The sequence below is a fragment of the Polyodon spathula genome, chromosome 17 (assembly GCF_017654505.1).
Source record: "Polyodon spathula isolate WHYD16114869_AA chromosome 17, ASM1765450v1, whole genome shotgun sequence".
Classification (NCBI taxonomy): domain Eukaryota; kingdom Metazoa; phylum Chordata; class Actinopteri; order Acipenseriformes; family Polyodontidae; genus Polyodon; species Polyodon spathula.
Genome location: NC_054550.1, coordinates 19,720,561 through 19,738,504, shown reverse-complemented (window position 1 = coordinate 19,738,504; position 17,944 = coordinate 19,720,561). Strand labels below are relative to the sequence as shown.

General features: G+C 40.6%; 1 protein-coding gene across 5 annotated transcripts in view; it reads left to right on the top strand.

Moving 5' to 3' along the window:
• LOC121330142 (alpha-(1,6)-fucosyltransferase) overlaps positions 1–17,944 on the top strand; it is a 286,595-nt gene that overhangs the window by 43,571 nt on the left and 225,080 nt on the right. For all 5 annotated transcript variants that reach the window (XM_041276439.1, XM_041276437.1, XM_041276438.1 and 2 more), the window contains one exon: positions 10,592–10,682. The gene's annotated coding sequence lies outside the window, so the exon portion shown is untranslated. The remainder of the gene's footprint in view (positions 1–10,591; positions 10,683–17,944) is intronic.

Below are 17,944 nucleotides of genomic sequence, written 5' to 3'. Positions count from 1 at the left end.
TACGGAATAAATTGTCTTTGCATTTGCTTAAGGTTACTCTGTTCCTTCTTTCTAGTGCCCTCACAGGTCGGGAAGGAGATCTAACACCAAGCGTCATTCGATCTCTTGTCACAATGACATATTAATAGTAGAACTGTTATGAAGAGATCAGCGCTTCCACTTTTGGGCTTCTAACCACTGTGCCCTCTGTATTTTCAGAAGCTCCTTGTTTGGTTTCAAAATGCCTTTTTGTATACTACTGACACACATTCATTGCACAATAAACACACTGGCTTTGCGTTCGGTACAATTAAGATAAATAAGTATTTATTGGTCCACTCATTGTTGAATGTACAATTTTCACCATTTTCTGCTCTTACTACAGTAGCAGAGCCATTTTATAGCAACACGAGTACAAAAACAAACAAACAAAAAAAATCACTCTGAGTAGGTAGTATTATTAAGGAGTTAATGATAAATTAGAAATAATAAGTTATAAAGCTAAAGGTTTCACCTCAACCAGTGTGCTGTTTCCTTGTGTTGAACTGGTGACGGAGAAACGGATTTGCGATAATAACTAAATAAAAGAATACATAATTCAATTAAGTTTTTTTCAGTTTTTTGACGATTGTTTTTTTCAGGTACTTTTCACTTTTCTATATATACGACTCCAGAATTATTCCACAAAATAGAACTCTTAAAACAGCTAGTTGCTTTTTTAAACAACTTGACTCACACAGGCAGCGCTGCAACAGAGAGAAAGTCCATCAGGGTAACACCCAAAAAACCACTTGTTTTCTCGTTATCCAGTGATCCGAATAAACATATAAAAACATTTTATACAGGCGTCATCTCTGGGCTTTTGGGTAGTTTAGTTTTCAAAGCAATCCATTATTTTTTATAGGAGAATAACTGTGGTAAAAGACATTTAAAAAAAAAAAAGTGCAGTTCAAAGCAAAATTCCATTCCCAAAATGCCAATTCTGTAATTCCATCTGTGATTCTACAATCGTGGAAAATCAGTAGCCTTCCTGTTAGCTGTTCCTCTTTTATAGTCCCATCTGGTCGCTAACTTCAAACACGTCTTTCTAAGTTAAAAAAAAGAAAAAAGAAATGGGGTTCTATACAGCCTGCTCCAATTGGGAATGAACAAAAGCTTAAAGGGTACATAAGGAACTTTTTATTTTATTGTGTTACATGTTCCAATATTTTGCATCTGTTTATGTAAGGTGTGTGTATTGTTTTAATATATTTTTTTCAAATTTTGACTACTTTTTATACTTTTAAATTGCAATCCCTGCCTCAAGATGGCTTCACATGGACCTGTCAGAACTGCATTTCCCATCATCCTCCTGCTCACTGGTAAATCCATCTCAATTACATATGTGAGGAGGAGGATGATGAGAAATGTAGTTCTGAGAGGTTGATGCGTGTACATGTGAAGCCATCTTCAGGCAGGGAATGCTATTTAAAAGTTTAAAAAAGTGGTCAAAATGTAATTAAAAAATTAATAAATTAAATACACGCCTCTTACGTAAACAGTTGTAGCAACACATGGGAACATGTAACACAATAAAATTAAAGGTCATTATGTATCCTTTAAACTTAATACTGTAGACCTGTGAAGAGGCTGAGGAACAACAGCAAAATAGCTGGGCACTATCACAGTGTTTTAACTTTATAATTAACTCATAATAAAGATACAGGAGTAAATCTTGAGTAACCTCGAGTCATGTACTGCTGGATGGACTTTATTTTCTAACATTAATAAACAATTTGGTGCATTTCTCTGGTTTTTTAAAGGTTATTTGTTGCGTTGCTGCAGCCTTTTCTTATTGAACACGTTTTTGTGCATGTCATGCTGATAGAATGTTTTTGTCGGTTGGTTTGTAGAGCTGTCTGAGGGGAAGTGTGTTTATTAACCACAGGAGGCTTGTGCAGGCTTATTATCCTGCATGATATCAATACTAACACCTTTACAGTTTATAAACAAGTATGTCATTTCTATCCTTTATATACCTACTTGCATGAAAACGTCTGGGTGTGAGAATTTCAATTTTCCAATATTAGTCAGCAATATAGAAACACACGTATGAAAATGTTAGACCACTTTGTGCTTTAATTAGGCATCTTAAAAAATGAACACAACTTCTAAAAAGTCCCATACATTTTACCATTTATGGCTATGTGTTCATTGTCTCGTACTGTTTTAAATGAATTGCACGTGTGGCATATTAATGTCATCAATTAAATTAGACAATCACCAATTTGCCTATTTTGACAATTTCCAATGTTTTTCAGTTACAGTGGTTGGATTTCATATGCACAACAAAACAAAACAACAGAAGCAGTGGGGTATTTTAATAAGTGCGTACAGTGCTTTATGTAAACATGTTCTACTAATTATGAAATAATAAACAACAACACATTACATTATGTATTACTGTATCTAAATATAGTCTGTCTCGATCAAACAGACCCCCCCTTCCTTGCCCTTCTGTATATCCATAAAACATACATTTAGTATCACTGCAGACAAGAACTTTGTTTTGCAGTGGCATTGTAAAATGAATTCCAAGATCTCCCTCGAAATATATCTCATGCAGCTACTGCTTAAACAGATAAAGGAAACCCAGGGCACTCCTTTCAAGGTTTGTGTGTGTAGAGGAGCAGAGCTGGTTTTATCAGTGAAGCTGTGTGCCTTCATTATTTTGACCAATGTGTGGGTCATCTGTTGTGAGAGCCAATGCTACAACTGGAGTGAGGAGAACTGAGTGTGATTTATTTTGTTTGCTCGCTATGGGAAACATTGATCTGCTGTGTCAGCACTTTGAAGCAACTTTATACTGAATAACTTTGACATACCGGTGATGCACAGTTTTATCTTGTGTTTGATTAAATATGACACAATTGATATCCTCTGGCGTTTTTGAAAGCAGTGTTGCTCTGTGAACTACTTCTTGTCCTTTCGCATCTGAAAACAAGCTCAGTTGATCATGCTGAAACTTCAGAGGCTGTATACATGACTGTCGCAGAAACGGCTGAAGTGGGCGGCGTCAGAACCAGGAAAGAAATGCAATACACAAACACAGGACGGTTGTGAAATGATGATGGCGCTTGCTTGCGCTGGTTTATTGTAAAATAAAAAGGTTGTACAAACAAACACAAACATAGGACACGGCACACTTCGCCAAAACAAAACAGACAAACAAAACGGATCAAACAAAACACGGTGAGCTTTTACTTTACGTTATTATTATTATACTTATTATTTCCTCCGTCTCCAATCCCATTCTCACTCACCGAACACCCAATCCCGAGTGGGTGAAAACATGCTGTTTTTATGCAGCTGTACCAAGACTCGATTGCTAATCAATCATTCATTTGGAGTCTCGGTACAACTGCACGTGAATTAATAAAGTGCAATTCCCCGTGCTCACATATTATTACTTTTTACTTGCACGTGAAGTGCTGTGCAATCCTTGTGCCTAAATGCAAATATACATTTTAAACGCTTTATATCCCGTGTACCAATGACTGTACACTAACATTAAACACACAACACGCAACACATAACAGATAATATACACAGGGGCGGGAACTTTGTCACATATACCCCCCCCCCCCCCCTGTGCAAAGCACACATGGCCTCAATGGCCACCTCCCCCCTTAAAAGCCCAAAAGTCCCACACAAAGTCCTGGGCCAGGACCAGAGGCTTCAAGGGGCCCACAGGTTGTAAGGCTGTCAGCAGCAATGCTGACAGCAGGGTGGCTTACTCCTGCCAGGGTAGTCCTGGCAGCGGAAAGGATGCTTGGGGGGTGGTCTCCTGACCTCCCCCCTTCTTCAGAGCCGGCAGCTCCCCAGGGTGGGGCTCCTACCACAGTACTTCCAGCAGCAAAGAAACTGCAGTGGGAGCAGGTCTCCTGACCCCCCCCCCCCCCCCCCCCCCCTGATCTCCGGCAGCGAAGAAGCTGCAGTGGGAGCAGGCCTTCTGATCGCCCCCACGATCTCCGGCAGCGAAACTGCTGCTGGGGTTGGTGGTCTCCAGACCTCCTCCCCCTTCTTTGTGGCCGGCAGCTCCCCTTGGTGGGGTTCCGGCCACAGTACTTCCTGCTGCGATGCGGAGCAACAGGCAGCCCCCGGCAATGCGGAGTGGCTGGCAACCCCAGGCGAAGCAGTCCCAGCAACCCCAGGTGATGCTGAGCGGCTGGTACCCCCAGGAGATGCTGAGCGGCTGGCAACCCCAGGCGATGCAGAGCACGGTTGGGGTACGTAGGCGGGCAACCCCAGGCGATGCGGAGGCATCCTTGGGCGAAGCGAGGCAGGCATCCTGGGGCGAAGCGAGGCAGGCATCCTGGGGCGAAGCGAGGCAGGCATCCTGGGGCGAAACGAGGCAGGCATCCTGGGGCGAACCGAGACAGGTATACTGGAGCGAAGCGAGGCAGGCATCCTGGGGCGAAGCGAGGCAGGGAGTCAGGACAAGCTGGGGTGCGGGTGTTCGCCCTCGTCTTGGCCACTGCGGCCGGGCGGTTCTTCCCAGTGCTTCCCTCAGCAGCCTATACAAGGGCTGCTGAGGACCGCCAGCATCTAGTCCTGGTCTTTCTGGTGCAGGGAGAGGAAACTCCAGCTCCTCTCCTCATGATGGTGGGGGAAGTGATACCAGCAGGCATTCACCCTCTGCTGGTGGATTCAGGACCCCAGCAGGCATTCACCCTCTGCTGGTGGAGGAGGCAGAGGCAGCTCCTGCTGATCTTCCACTCCTGGTGGAGGTGGCGGAGGCAGAGGCAGCTCCTGCTGCTCTGCGCATGCCGGTGGAGGTGGCGGAGGCATGTAGTCTCCTGCCGGTGGAGGTGGGAGCGGCGTGTAGTCTCCTGGCGACGGAGGTGGGAGCGGCGTGTAGTCTACCCTTGTTACAGGGGACTGGTGCGGCTCTCCCTCTCTTGCAGGGGACTGGTGCGGCTCTCCCTCTCTTGCAGGGGACTGGTGCGGCTCTTCCTCCTGCTCTGGAGACAGCGGTGGAACCTCTCCCCTTGGCTCTGGAGACAACAGCAACGGCTTCTCTCCCTCTGGCTCTGGAGGCGAAACCAGCAGGAATTCTTCCTCTGCTGGTGGAGATGGGAGTGGTGGACACTCTGCCTTCCTCTTCCCCTTTCCCCTTCTCTGCCTCCTCCTCACCTTCCTCTCCTGCGCCAGTTCCTCCTCTCCCTCTTGGTAGGGGCAGCGCACCACCGGGTGCCCGAACTCCCCACAGGCAACGCACCAGCCCTGGTCCTCTAGACCCCCGAGTAGCTCCTCCAGGTCCTGGCAGCCATCTCTCCAGTTCCAGCCCTCCATGTTTTATTATTTTTATTTATTTATTTATTTATTTTTGCTGTTGTTCTCTTTTTTTTTTTTTTTTTTTTTTTTTGACAAAACACCTCTCCTGGTCTGACGCTTGGAGGCGCTGTTATCCCATGCAGGACACCACGTGTCACAGAGACGGCTGAAGTGGGCGGCGTCAGAACCAGGATAGAAATGCAATACACAAACAGAGGACGGATGTGAAATGATGATGGCGCTTGCTTGCCTGATTTATTGTAAAATAAAAAGGTTGTACAAACAAACACAAACACAGGACACGGCACACTTCACCAAAACAAAACAGACAAACAAAACGGACCAAACAAAACACGGTGAGCTTTTACTTTACGTTATTATTATTATACTTATTATTTCCTCCGTCTCCAGTCCCGTTCTCCACTCACCGAACACCCAACCCTGAGTGGGTGAAAACATGCTGTTTTTTATGCAGCTGTACCAAGACTCGATGCTAATCAATCATTCATTTGGAGTCTCGGTACAACTGCACGTGAATTAATAAAGTGCAATTCCCCGTGCTCACATATTATTACTTTTTACTTGCACGTGAAGTGCTGTGCAATCCTCGTGCCTAAATACAAATATACATTTTAAACACTCGTGTTACACAGACCCGTTTATATCCCGTGTACCAATGACTATACACCAACATTAAACACACAACACGCAACACATAACAGATAATATACACAGGGGCGGGCACTTTATCACAATGACACTTGACCAAAGGCAGTGCAAACAGTAGTCCATATCAACTGCATTTACTGTATATAGCATCTAAAACTAAAAATAGCTCTAAATGCCTTGCTGATAACAACCTGGAAAGTACAAGAACTGAATGCCCTTCCACCATTTCTTTTTTTTTTTTTTTTTTTTTGTATGGGGTTCTTGCCAAGAAACCACTACTGGCAGATATAGTATGGTTCAATTTGTAAGGAATAATTAACTCACACATATAGACAGAACCAAGACCACGGATTCCTTTATAAATTTAACATGGTACATTTGCACAGCAATTGTGCAGTTTTCCCAAGGTTATACTATACATTTACTAAGATTACCATAGTGTGCCATGTTTTTTAATATGCTTTACCATACCTCTCTGGGTTTTGCAATGCTTACCTATGTTTTGCTGGACTTTGCTAGGCTTTCTACTATTATTTATTTATTTAGCAGATGCCTTTATCCAAGAAAACTTGCAGGTGTTACAATGCAGTACAGGGTTTATATACTGTATAGTTTACAGTATGTGCAATAATACTAATAAAATACAATGTGAAGTAGGATTCAGCAAGTTAGGATTATAATAAATTATGTCTACAATGACATAGTAATGCAATAATACATTAGCTGAAGATCCAGTAATGTGGTAATGTGAGCAGGCACAGGAGGATGGGGAATGGAGGGAAGGCATGACCAGTTGGCCAGTAAAGGAGGAGTGGGGAGGGAGAGAGGGGGTATAGTGAGACATGAGTGATTGGAGATAGGAAGGGGCAGTATGATGAACAGAGGGATAGGCAAGGGTGTCTTAAATTGAATGAGAGCAGAGATAGGTAGCCAGTGTAGGTTGCAATGCAGAGGGGTAGCATGAGAGTAGTGAGGCTGGGAGAATACATCAGGCAGCATTTTGAATGACCTGAAGCTAAACTATGGCACACAGGAAACATCTCCTTCCGAGCATTAGCAAATCAAAAGATACAGGGACTGGTTTGTAATCCCAATAATTCAGACACTAGTCCATTGTATCTGATCAGTGTATGTCTCCACTGGGATTATAATATAGAAAGGATCACAGAGACAGCTGTATATACAGTACAAAACTGCAGGATCTGTATACTGTATTTTCACACCTGGCAGTGTTTCCAATGCAGGACACAGTGCAACTACTGTTACTAACAATCCTAATAGACTGTAGCGATGCAAACATGTAGAAATGCATGCTATATGAAGCACACACTTGTGTGTTAATGAGCTTTCCCTTGTGTTACTGGTTTATGATGTGGGGGCAGCTTACATGTCATTATCCATCCGCTGATGCTTATTTAATGGCTACTATTCCATTAACCATTTCAGATGCCAACGTCATATCAGTATTATGGAAACACCTCTGGCTAAATTTAACCATGTACTTTAGTTGTGATCTAAGATGGCTGACATATTGGCGTCATGTGACATTTATTGATTTCCCCATTACAAAGGCCTAACAGCTATAGATGACTTTCAAATCTGTGTGCCATGAAAAGTGAGCCCTTTTGGGAGTTTTACAAAGCAGCCGCTGCCACGGTGTTTTAGCCTCATATCTTAGGTACCATATGAGCTAATGACTCTATATCTGTAGGGTAATAAACTAGGGATGTGCTTTTGCTACATTTTTATGAACTTTTAAATGCTATGCAGGTGTCAGCATTTAAACATTTAAACCATATCTGCATACACACACTATTTGCATTCTGATGTATATTGACAGCCCTGGTTAGTATTTTCTAAGCAAAGAACCCCTAAATAAGCAAATAACGCTTTAACATCGGTGTGACAGGGTCTTCCTTGGGTCACACGTGTGGGTAGCCGCTGTTCAAGCATACAGAGAGACATAGGTGGTGTTGAAACGCCGGCACAGGCGCTCAGGATTTATTAACAAAAACAGAAAACGAAAGTAAAATAAAGGCGGTCATGTGATGTAACCAGCGATGGAATTGCACAGAGGACAAATACAGCAAACTGTACAAAAAGTGCAAAATAAAACACAATACCCCAAACTAACTCAAAAGGTGCCGTGAAAAGGGCAGGCCTTGCAGCAGCCCCGAGCAATCTCCCGCGGATGTTTTTAAACTGACGGGCACTCGGTCGAGACCCGCCCACATGCTGACTGAGGACCAGCACAGCCAATCACCTGCTGCCCTTCCCTCAACCAAGCATAGCAGGCAGCAAGTCTCAATGCAGCGCCCGTCTGTAAACAATAAGACAATCAAACTACTCAAGTCCCAAAACGACACAAAATAAACCCATTCCCACATATAAACCACACCAACACTAATTTACCACTGTGCAGGGCAATCGCACTGCCACAATCGGAAAGACTTAACTACAAAGTAAAAACAAAACAAACAAAAAAACAAACACACACACACACACACCAAAGTGTATATTGAAATTAGGGCTGTCACTCGATTCAAATTGATCTGTTAATTTATGGGCATTAGTTGATTAACCGGTAGATTCATCTATGCACATTTTTAATAAAGGTAACGATTTTATAGAGGCTGTCCTGCATGTAATACAAAAAAATCTATAGAATATAAAAATATATAAGCCTGTGACAGAGATCGAATGGCACTTGGTGTTAGATCTCCCTCCTGACCTGAGAGGGTACTAGATAAAGGGAGCAGAATACCCTGGACTAAAAGGCATGATACTTTATTCCCCTGAGTAGGTGGAAGTCGGCTGGCTAGAAAAGGGACTGAGCTACGGTACCCGAACTCAGTGACCCTAACGGGAAACAGTGTGGCATCCGCGGATTGGAGGAGCGGATCCGCTTGTTAACCAAGGGGTCATGAGCGAAGGTAAAATTGGGGCGTAGCAAAGTAATCTGCTCCTTTGTAAATGGTTAGAAAAACAACCTAAAAAGTCCCTGCATTTAAAAGATACCATGAGTGTTCTGTTAGTCTGTCTTATAAATGTTGTTTGTTTGTTTCATCTGTTTTCAAGATTACTAACACGATCTGGAACTGCAGCCTCAGACCAGCATTAAACCCGGACACCAGCACTTCACTTTCTACTAGGAACTGTCTTTTCACCACAAGCACTTCATTCACGCACAGTAGGAACTGTGTCTGTGTCTTTGTGTTTTGTGTGGGTGATAAAACTGGACTTGCGAGTCAAACCCGTGGGATTATACAAACTGAAGTGATACACGCCGAAGTACCACTTCCATCATTATATTATTATTTACAGGTATTCGCCATAAGGCTCTGGACATTGTAAACCATTTTAATAAACACCCTTGCACCTGTTCGTAATTGTCTGTGTGATATGTACCTGCACTGCACTCACCTGTATCTACTCACCACTTTGCCACAAAGCCCAATGGGAATTTGGTATTTTTAAAAGCATTTGTATTATTATTTGTATTTTTGTAAGTGTCTCTCTTTGTATTTGTATCGCTCTATTGAGATGTACCAGTGTTGGCCCTGTGGGCACAAAGTGAACAAAATAAACTAAACCTTTTTTTTTTTTTTTTTTAACCTTACTTTATATTCAAAGAAAAAAACAAAACCAATAATAATAATAATAAATAAATAAGGAAAAAACACAGCTTACATATGTTACAAAATCTGTCAAACACCCAGATTCTAGTACATTGTTTAATTAACTACTGTTCAGGGATCAACGCCACAAATGGGAAATCAATGTATTTATTTTTTAAATATCCCCTTCTGTTGACGAATTACATAGATATCAAGGACGTTAAAAAAAAAAATATATATATTTGCATAAAAGTGTACTGGTACATTAAGCCTGTACGTAATTCACTTACACATTCTCTGAATTAATATTGAAAAAACAAACATTTAAAATCATGTTATATGTAGTCACAGTTGCCGTCTATAGCATTTCTGTTTATTATGGATGTTTGCTTTTTACTGCATTCAGTAGCTACATCCACAGTAATTCTGAATGTTTTTATTTAAAATGATGAAGCATTGAACTTGTGTTTTTGTGGTACAGCAATTCTTGTCTGGTTCCTCAAAATACTTCCAAACGGGGCTTTCCTTTGACTGGAGATGCCATTTTATTAAAAATATATAGCAAATGTCAGAAAAAACTGTCAGTGAGGGGACATAATAGGACAATTTAAATTAAGGGTAAAATACTCGGGCACAAAAAAAGTAAAAAATGCAGAGCTTAGTTTTGATGGTCCATTTTATATCCGTGTAGATTTACCCTTGAAAATCAATGTTAAGATCAGTTACGGTGTAAGTTATATAATTTCCTATATACATGGTACTGTACAGTAATTAGGCAGTAAATCCCAAAGGCAATACCAGTCAACAAAGAGAGGATTTATTTCTGATTGTCTGAATTTAGAAGGTGGGGTGCTTATATTCACAGACTAGAACAAAGTAAAATCAGACTGCTTCTGTCACATGTTAGGGGCACAACAGGGCTTGTGCACACCACCTTAGGTGTGTTCTTCAGGAAATTTCATTAGAGTATTAAAAGATAGATTTTTATTTTATTTTCATTTCCTTTCCAGGTTTTGAAGAGTGGACATCATGCAGCTCTCTTCACTTATTAACAACACCCAAGTGAGCCACTAAGATCACAAACAGCACATTAAAAAAAAGGTAAATGATGGCATTTCAACTTACTAAAAGAACTGTGTCAGGGCTAGATGTTTAGATTACAGATTGTATTGAGTCATTATATTGAAGCAATTGCCTTGTCTCCCAAGCCTTGATTCAGGTCTTGTTTTTATATTGTCATGTTGTGGATGGGGTCTTCTTACCCCCCCCCCCCCCCCCCCCCCTCCTTTTGTCTGACAGGTGAGGATGAAACAGTTTTGTATTGAGGAACCGTATGGAGGGGTGGTGGAGTGTCCCACCTCTTTATGTTTTTATGTGTTTTATGTTGTCTGTAGTGTGTTAATGTTGTTGTTTATGTATAAAATACACAGGATATAAATATGGGTTACGAGCACAAGTGTTTAAAATCTATATTTGTATTTAGGCACGAGTATTGCACAGCACTTCACGTGCAGGTAAAATAATACACTTTTATTAATTCACGTGCAGTTGTACCGAGACTGCAATTGAATGATTGATTAGCAATCGAGTCTCAGAACAGCTGCATAAAAGCTGCATGTTTTCACGCACTCAGGGTTGTGTGTTCGTGAGTGGAGAACGGGGGAGAGGGAGGAGTTTTTGGAGTTGAAGTAACAGTTGCTACAGCGTGCTGGAAATGACAGCACGGTACTTGTTTGTCTGTTCGTCCACTGTCTTGTTTAGTGTTGTCCGTTTTGTTTACCTTTTATTTTGGCCGCAAGTGCCGTGTCCTGTTTTGTGTGCTTTGTTTAGATCTTTTTGTTTGGTGTCATTATTTGCCATAAAACTCACCGCCGTCAGTGTTTAGAGTCTATTTCTGGTCTGATGTCACCCCTGCAAAGCCATCCTGTTCACAGGGAGAAAAAAAACTTTGCAAAAAGAAGTCTATATACATTGCCTATAGAAAGTCTACACCCCCTTGAACTTTTTTCACATTTTGTTGTGTCAGTGCTTCAGAGTTTCATACATTTAAATGAGGATTTTTTTCCACCTATCTACACATCATACTCCACACTGTTAAGGGAAAATACATTTTATTGAGAAAAAATATATATATTAAAAATACAAAACTGAAAGATCATAATTAGATAAGTCTTCACCCCCCTGAGTTAATACTCGGTGGAAACACCTTTGGCAGCAATTACAGCTGTGAGTCTGTGAGTCTCAACCAACTTTGCACACCTAGATTTGGCAACATTTGACCATTCTTCTTTACAAAACTTGTCAAACTCTGTCAAGTTCCTTGGGGATTTAGGATGTAGGTCAGAACTCTGACTGGGCCTCTCAAGGACATTTACCTTTTTGTTCCTTAGCCACTCCAGTGTAGCTTTGGCTGTGTGCTTTGGGTCGTTGTCATGCTGAAAGGTGAACTTCCATCCCAGTTTCAGCTTTCTTGCAGAGGACAGCAGGTTTTCCTCAAGGACTTCTCTGTACTTTGCTCCATTCCTTTTCTTTTCTATCCTAACAAGTGCCCCAGTCTCTGCCAATGAGAAACATCCCCATAACATGATGCTGCCACCACCAAACTTCACAGTAGGGATGGTGTTCTTTGGATGATGCACTGTGTTCGGTTTGCGCTAAACATAACGCTTTGCATTTTCCCAAAAAGTTCCATTTTAGTTTCATCAGAACCCAAAACGTTTTAACACTTGGCTACAGAATCTCCTGAGTGTTTTTTTTGCATACTTCTAACGGGATTCAAGGTGGGCTTTCTTGATTAATGGCTTCCTTCTTGCCACCCAACCATACAGGCCAGATTTGTGGAGTGCTTGGGATATTGTTGTCACATGCACACTTTGATCAGTCTTGGCCATAAAAGCCTGTATCTCTTGTAAAGTTGCCATTGGCATCTTGGTAGCCTCCCTGATCGGTCTCCTTCTTGCTTGGTCATCCAGTTTGGAGGGATGGTCTGATCTAGGCAGGGTCTTGGTGGTGCCACACACATTCCACATCTTAATAATCGTCTTGACCGTGCTCCAAGGGATATTCAAGGCCTTTGATATTTTTTTATATCCATCTCTTGATCTGTGCCTTTCAACAACTTTGTCCTGGAGTTCTTTTGAAAGCGCCTTGGTGCACATGGTTGAGTCTTTGTTTTGAAATGCAATACCCAGCAGAGGGAACCTACGGGAACTGTTGAATTTATCCTGAAATCATCTACAATTTGACACAGATGGAGGCCACTTAACTTGGTGTGTGATTTTACACCTGAACTAATTTAGGATTGCTATTACAAGGAGGGTGGACACTTATCCAACCAAGCTATTTCTGTTTTTATATTGAATCAATTTTCTACAAATTTCTTTTTTTCACTTGGAAGTTGTGGGGTAGGATGTGTAGATAAATGAAAAAAAAAAAAACTATTTTAATGCACTTTAACTCCAGGCTATAAGGCAACAAAAGGTGAAAAGTTTGAAAGTAGGTGTAAACTTTCTATAGGCACAGTACATAACAAATACAATATAAAAACACGTTCCTGTTCCATGAGTTGAATGACAAAAGTGTACTGCAATGATATATTTGAGGGTGCGACGTCTATGAGTAGGGAAATGAATAGGTTATTTTTACAACCTAAACGCAAATTGCCAGAAAAGTAGCATTCATATGAACAACAACAGTGTGGTCGCTCCTGTTTATCAGATTAGTCGGACCACCTGTGGTATTGTTCACACCTGAAGATTGTTAAAACACGGCTAGGCAATGTTCTGTATGTAACTACTGACACCAACAATAAGGCACAAACCCTCCGATCCACAGGCAGAAGAGAACTTGAACTATACATGAGAGCTGCTGTAAATCATGGGCAGTACATTTGGTCTAGATTAGGTCAAAATGCTATCCCTCTTCCTTCATTATAAGATCCAGTACCTTTGTAGTTTTATTGACTCTTCATAGGACTCGGAAGTTTGCTTTGAACTGTTTTGAAAAGCTCAGCAACTTGTTTTTTCTCTTGCATTTTCCCATTCCGAGAGTGATCCATGGCTACCTGTAGCATCCCTTGAACTCTCTATAAAGAAGTTTCAGATGTATAATCTCCGAGGGTCGTCTTCTTGTTTCTTTAAGGGTCAGGGCCTCCATTCCGTCCAACTTCTCTTGTGGAATGTGCTGCAGCTTTACAACAATCTGTCGTGTGGCAGTGCTGCTGCAGCAACGTTTATTCAGCTAAAACCTACCCTACCCAATTAACAAGTGGGCAGAACAGGGTTAGGGTTAGGCTTTTTTGCTTCAAAACATCGACTGAAACCTGCTGCATAATGTTACGTTAACATATTGAATTACATACCGCTTTGCAATTTTCCATATACTTAACGAAAAACTGACAAAAGTGGAAAGAATGTGACATTTTGAAATCTAACATGAAATACTGTACTACAATATCATTTTGTATTTTATTGGATTACATGATAACATTGCAATGCATAAGTCCACAGCTTTCTTAAATTTTTAATTATTACAATGCATTGACACTTGTATATTTACACTATATTAGACTATATTGAAAATAAATGCATAATAACTATATTTGAGAGCCACAGAAAAACTTGCTGAATGCCTTTGACAGTGCTGCAAGTTCAAAAGTTTAAAAAAAATATAAATGTGGTTAATTTTTTTAAATAACGAATATATACAGCGTTAAACAAACAAAAAATACTGCTGAGAGAGAGAGAGAGAGAGAGAGAGAGAGATCAGCTCTCACATATGCAACCCTATAAAATTTTGACTTTAGTAACGGTTAAACACATGTGATGCATATCTGATGATTTTATTTTGGCCCGTTCCAATCCTTGTCCGTTTTTACACAAAAAAGATACACTATCAAAAACTAATAATTCAAATACTGTAGCTGCAGTTATATTGATTACATCTACATGTCTAATATTAATTGGATATGCTTCTAGAGGTTCCTCATTTGCTTTATCGCTCAAAAGTGTGTGAATTCCTGTACCAGCCAATAATGTTTTTGTGTAGTAGAGATCCCTTTACTTAATCAGTCATTAATAAAACTCAACACAGATAATTAGAAACTGAGCAAAAAAAGTGTAATTGTGCACTGTGTTTATGTTTAGTGAAGCAGTGTTTTTTCAAACAAGATAAATCTTTGAACTAAACTGAGATTTTATCTGTAGTGGGATACGCTGTCGGCACTGCACCGTATAATCATGCAAAACAGGCAGTTTGAACAGTGCAGTTACTCCAGCGGTTTCGTATACATGTATGCACTGTAAGTAGAAGTACAAATACAGGGCTGAGATGTTTATAAATCTCTGCAGTAAGGAATACATGCATGGTAAATTGTGACAGTGACATTGATAAAGACAGAGCATTAATGTATGGATATTTGCCTTTCTTTTCTTTTGGTTTCTAAAATAGTCTTGCATGCAAGTCCATGCTCTTCTCTTGTGTATAAGCACACTCCTGTAGCAGTAACTCAGTAACGCAGCAAGTCATTTTTCTGACACCCAGATAAAACCCACATCTTGGTAGTAGTGGTGCTATCCTGTTTATTTTCAGATGACTGTCAGAAACACGATTATCACCGATAATACAATCATTATAATAATTTCTCGAGCCACCAATAATGAAGACTAAGCACATTTTCAATAGTACCACGGTAATCGACTATTGTTCCAAATCTATGTGGAATACACATATTTCCATCTTCAGAGTTCTAGTGTGTATGCTTCAATTCTGTTTCCAACTGCTGTTGCTTCCCCGCCGTGCCCCCATTTCAGTATTAACCAGCCAGCGGTTAGTCAGTCTAAGTAGGTACTGTAAGCCCTGAAGCCAGACCAGGTCGAATGTTATGAACAGCTTGCAGTATTCTGAGACAGCCTTTCCAGAGCATGCCTATCACTGCTGTGACAGCATGTCAAAGGTGAAGAAGCAACAAGGAAAGGGAAGGACTAAAGCTACAATAACATCTTACCACAGCTGTAATTCAACTGAAGCCTGGAGACCGGCGATACCATCACAGGATTATAGTACTGAAGTCAACTGAGGCTTGTATTTATTCAGCTGGAAGTCTAGTATAAAATGCACGCTTGTTATGTTTATAACACTAGTCAAGTAAAAAGGCCTCAGCACAGATTGTGATCCACTCAATCAGCTAAAGAAGATGATTCATCACTACCCGACAAGCGGTTCTCTAGATACTACATGTAAAACTATACAAAGTGTGACATATGCATGGCTCCACTACACCCCTGTCGTTGTGGGTATGCACCCAGCAGGGGTAAATATGGAGCACTGTTCTGTATTGTGTGTCCAGTAAGAGCTGAACTTCTGTTGATGTTCAGTTTGTACAAGTCAGTACAGGGTAACAGGCAGTTAAGTGAGGAGTCTAGCTCTGCAAAGACAAAGAATGGCAAATTCCCTTTGGTTTAAATGCGCAGGGATGGTTTTCTTGTGCATCTGTATCCACTATGAAAATTCCAGGTTCATTTCCACAAGAAATTAAGCAAATCTGGATGCAGGGCTTTTGCAAAGTAAAAGCATGTTTTCCATTGGCTGCCCTTTTGTGTATGCTGCAAGGGTAAATAATTGGAAAAACAGCTCACAAAACCAATAATTTCTATGTCGTTCAGTTATATATGTGTCAGTCATTTGGTAATACTATTAATAACATTCTAGCCATTTAGTTTATAGTTTAATAAAATGGTTCTTGTGTTATAGTTTCAGTTTTATTCAGTGGTAAACTATAGTGGCCTGTGCTTTGTCACTTAAGCATTCCGATTTTTGTAGCTAATTTTTGGTTCTCTGCGATGCATTTTTAATGTTGGAGGAATCCTAATGGAATATATTTTAAATCCAAAAAATGAATCCCACTTAAAGATGGAACAGAAATGAAATATGTTTACTTAACTAATGTTTTAGCAGTTTTAGAGTCACATCTATCATTTTCTGTTTCTGTCATCACATCACACAACGAAAAAAGTTAAAGCACAGCTGTGGCCTTTATTTAGCGAGCAAACACGTCTTCTTCATAAGTACAGCTGGCACACCTGAGTGTTACCATTCATTTGCTCCCCTGCAACAGTGGATGTAAAGCTGTGGGAACACGAAGCCACTTTGATGCTTGGAACTTGGTTTCAGGAGACTAGGTTTCAGGAGAGACTTGATACAGCAAAGTTGCCTCAAACTAGGTCTCCCGCTCTCCTGGAGCCAGATTTTTGCTTTTGCATTTCTAGTGATGTGTGTCTTTGGAGGAGGTTATACTCTATTTTACCAGCTGGAGAGAGAAGACCTGGTTGATAAATCTATAGACACAACAGGGGTGATTTAACAAGTTTAAAAACGTCTGAAGGATGAAAAGACTTGACAAGAAAACAATACAAAGTGGAAAAAACAGAAGAGGAATACATTAAAATGAGTGATTTAATTCCTCTGCAAGTTGCTCTACAGCATAGGTACATCTTGTTGAGATCCTTGTTACAATCACTGTGATCTGTCCTCTTTGGTTTTGTTTCAAACTCAAGATCAACATTTCACATTTTGTGCCTGTTTCAGTCTTTAACTGCTGCCAAAAAAATGCAGGCTGAGTATAGCTTTTAGCCTTAGTGTTTGCATCGTAATAAGACAGTTCATTTCATATTTCAATATTTTTCTATATTCTGTATGTAAAAGGGAGTGAGAGTGTGCTGACCACTCACTCTGTGCAAGCTGTTGACTCTCAGAAACTTGTGTTCTGATTCTGTTATGGCTTTGGGTCTGCCAGACCTCTTCCTGTCAGTCTCCTCCAGTTTCCAAGTGCCTTTTGATGGTGTAGGAAACTGTACTCACTGACACCTTGGCTTTCTTTGCAATTTCTCTAAAGGAAAGACCTACACTTTTAAGGGTTATAATGGTCTGTCTGTCTTCCTTTGTTAATTGCCTTTTTCTCGCTATTATGATAGCAATATACTACTTCCTGCAGTACAATACTGTCCAAATAATGCTTAAAAGGGTGTAGTAACACAGTCTATTCCAACACTGCTTTTATACAGACAGAGGGTTTGTAAGTAATCAACAAAAGTTGGGACACCAGTAGGAATTGTTAGCATCAACTTTCAAGGCTTAATTTACTTCCATTGCTGCAGAACAGCTGTAAGTTTTTAACCCATTACCTATTCCCTGAAAAAGGCCTTTTTGTATAACTCTGAAATGTACATTATTTTTCAGTTTTTGGTAACCTAAACCCTTTTTTTTAATCTCTGGCAGTTTACCGCTTACCATTGTACCATTTCAGGTTATTCACTGGACTTGAACTGCTTAAATTTCAATAAAAACTGGACAAATGGGGGTGTTCT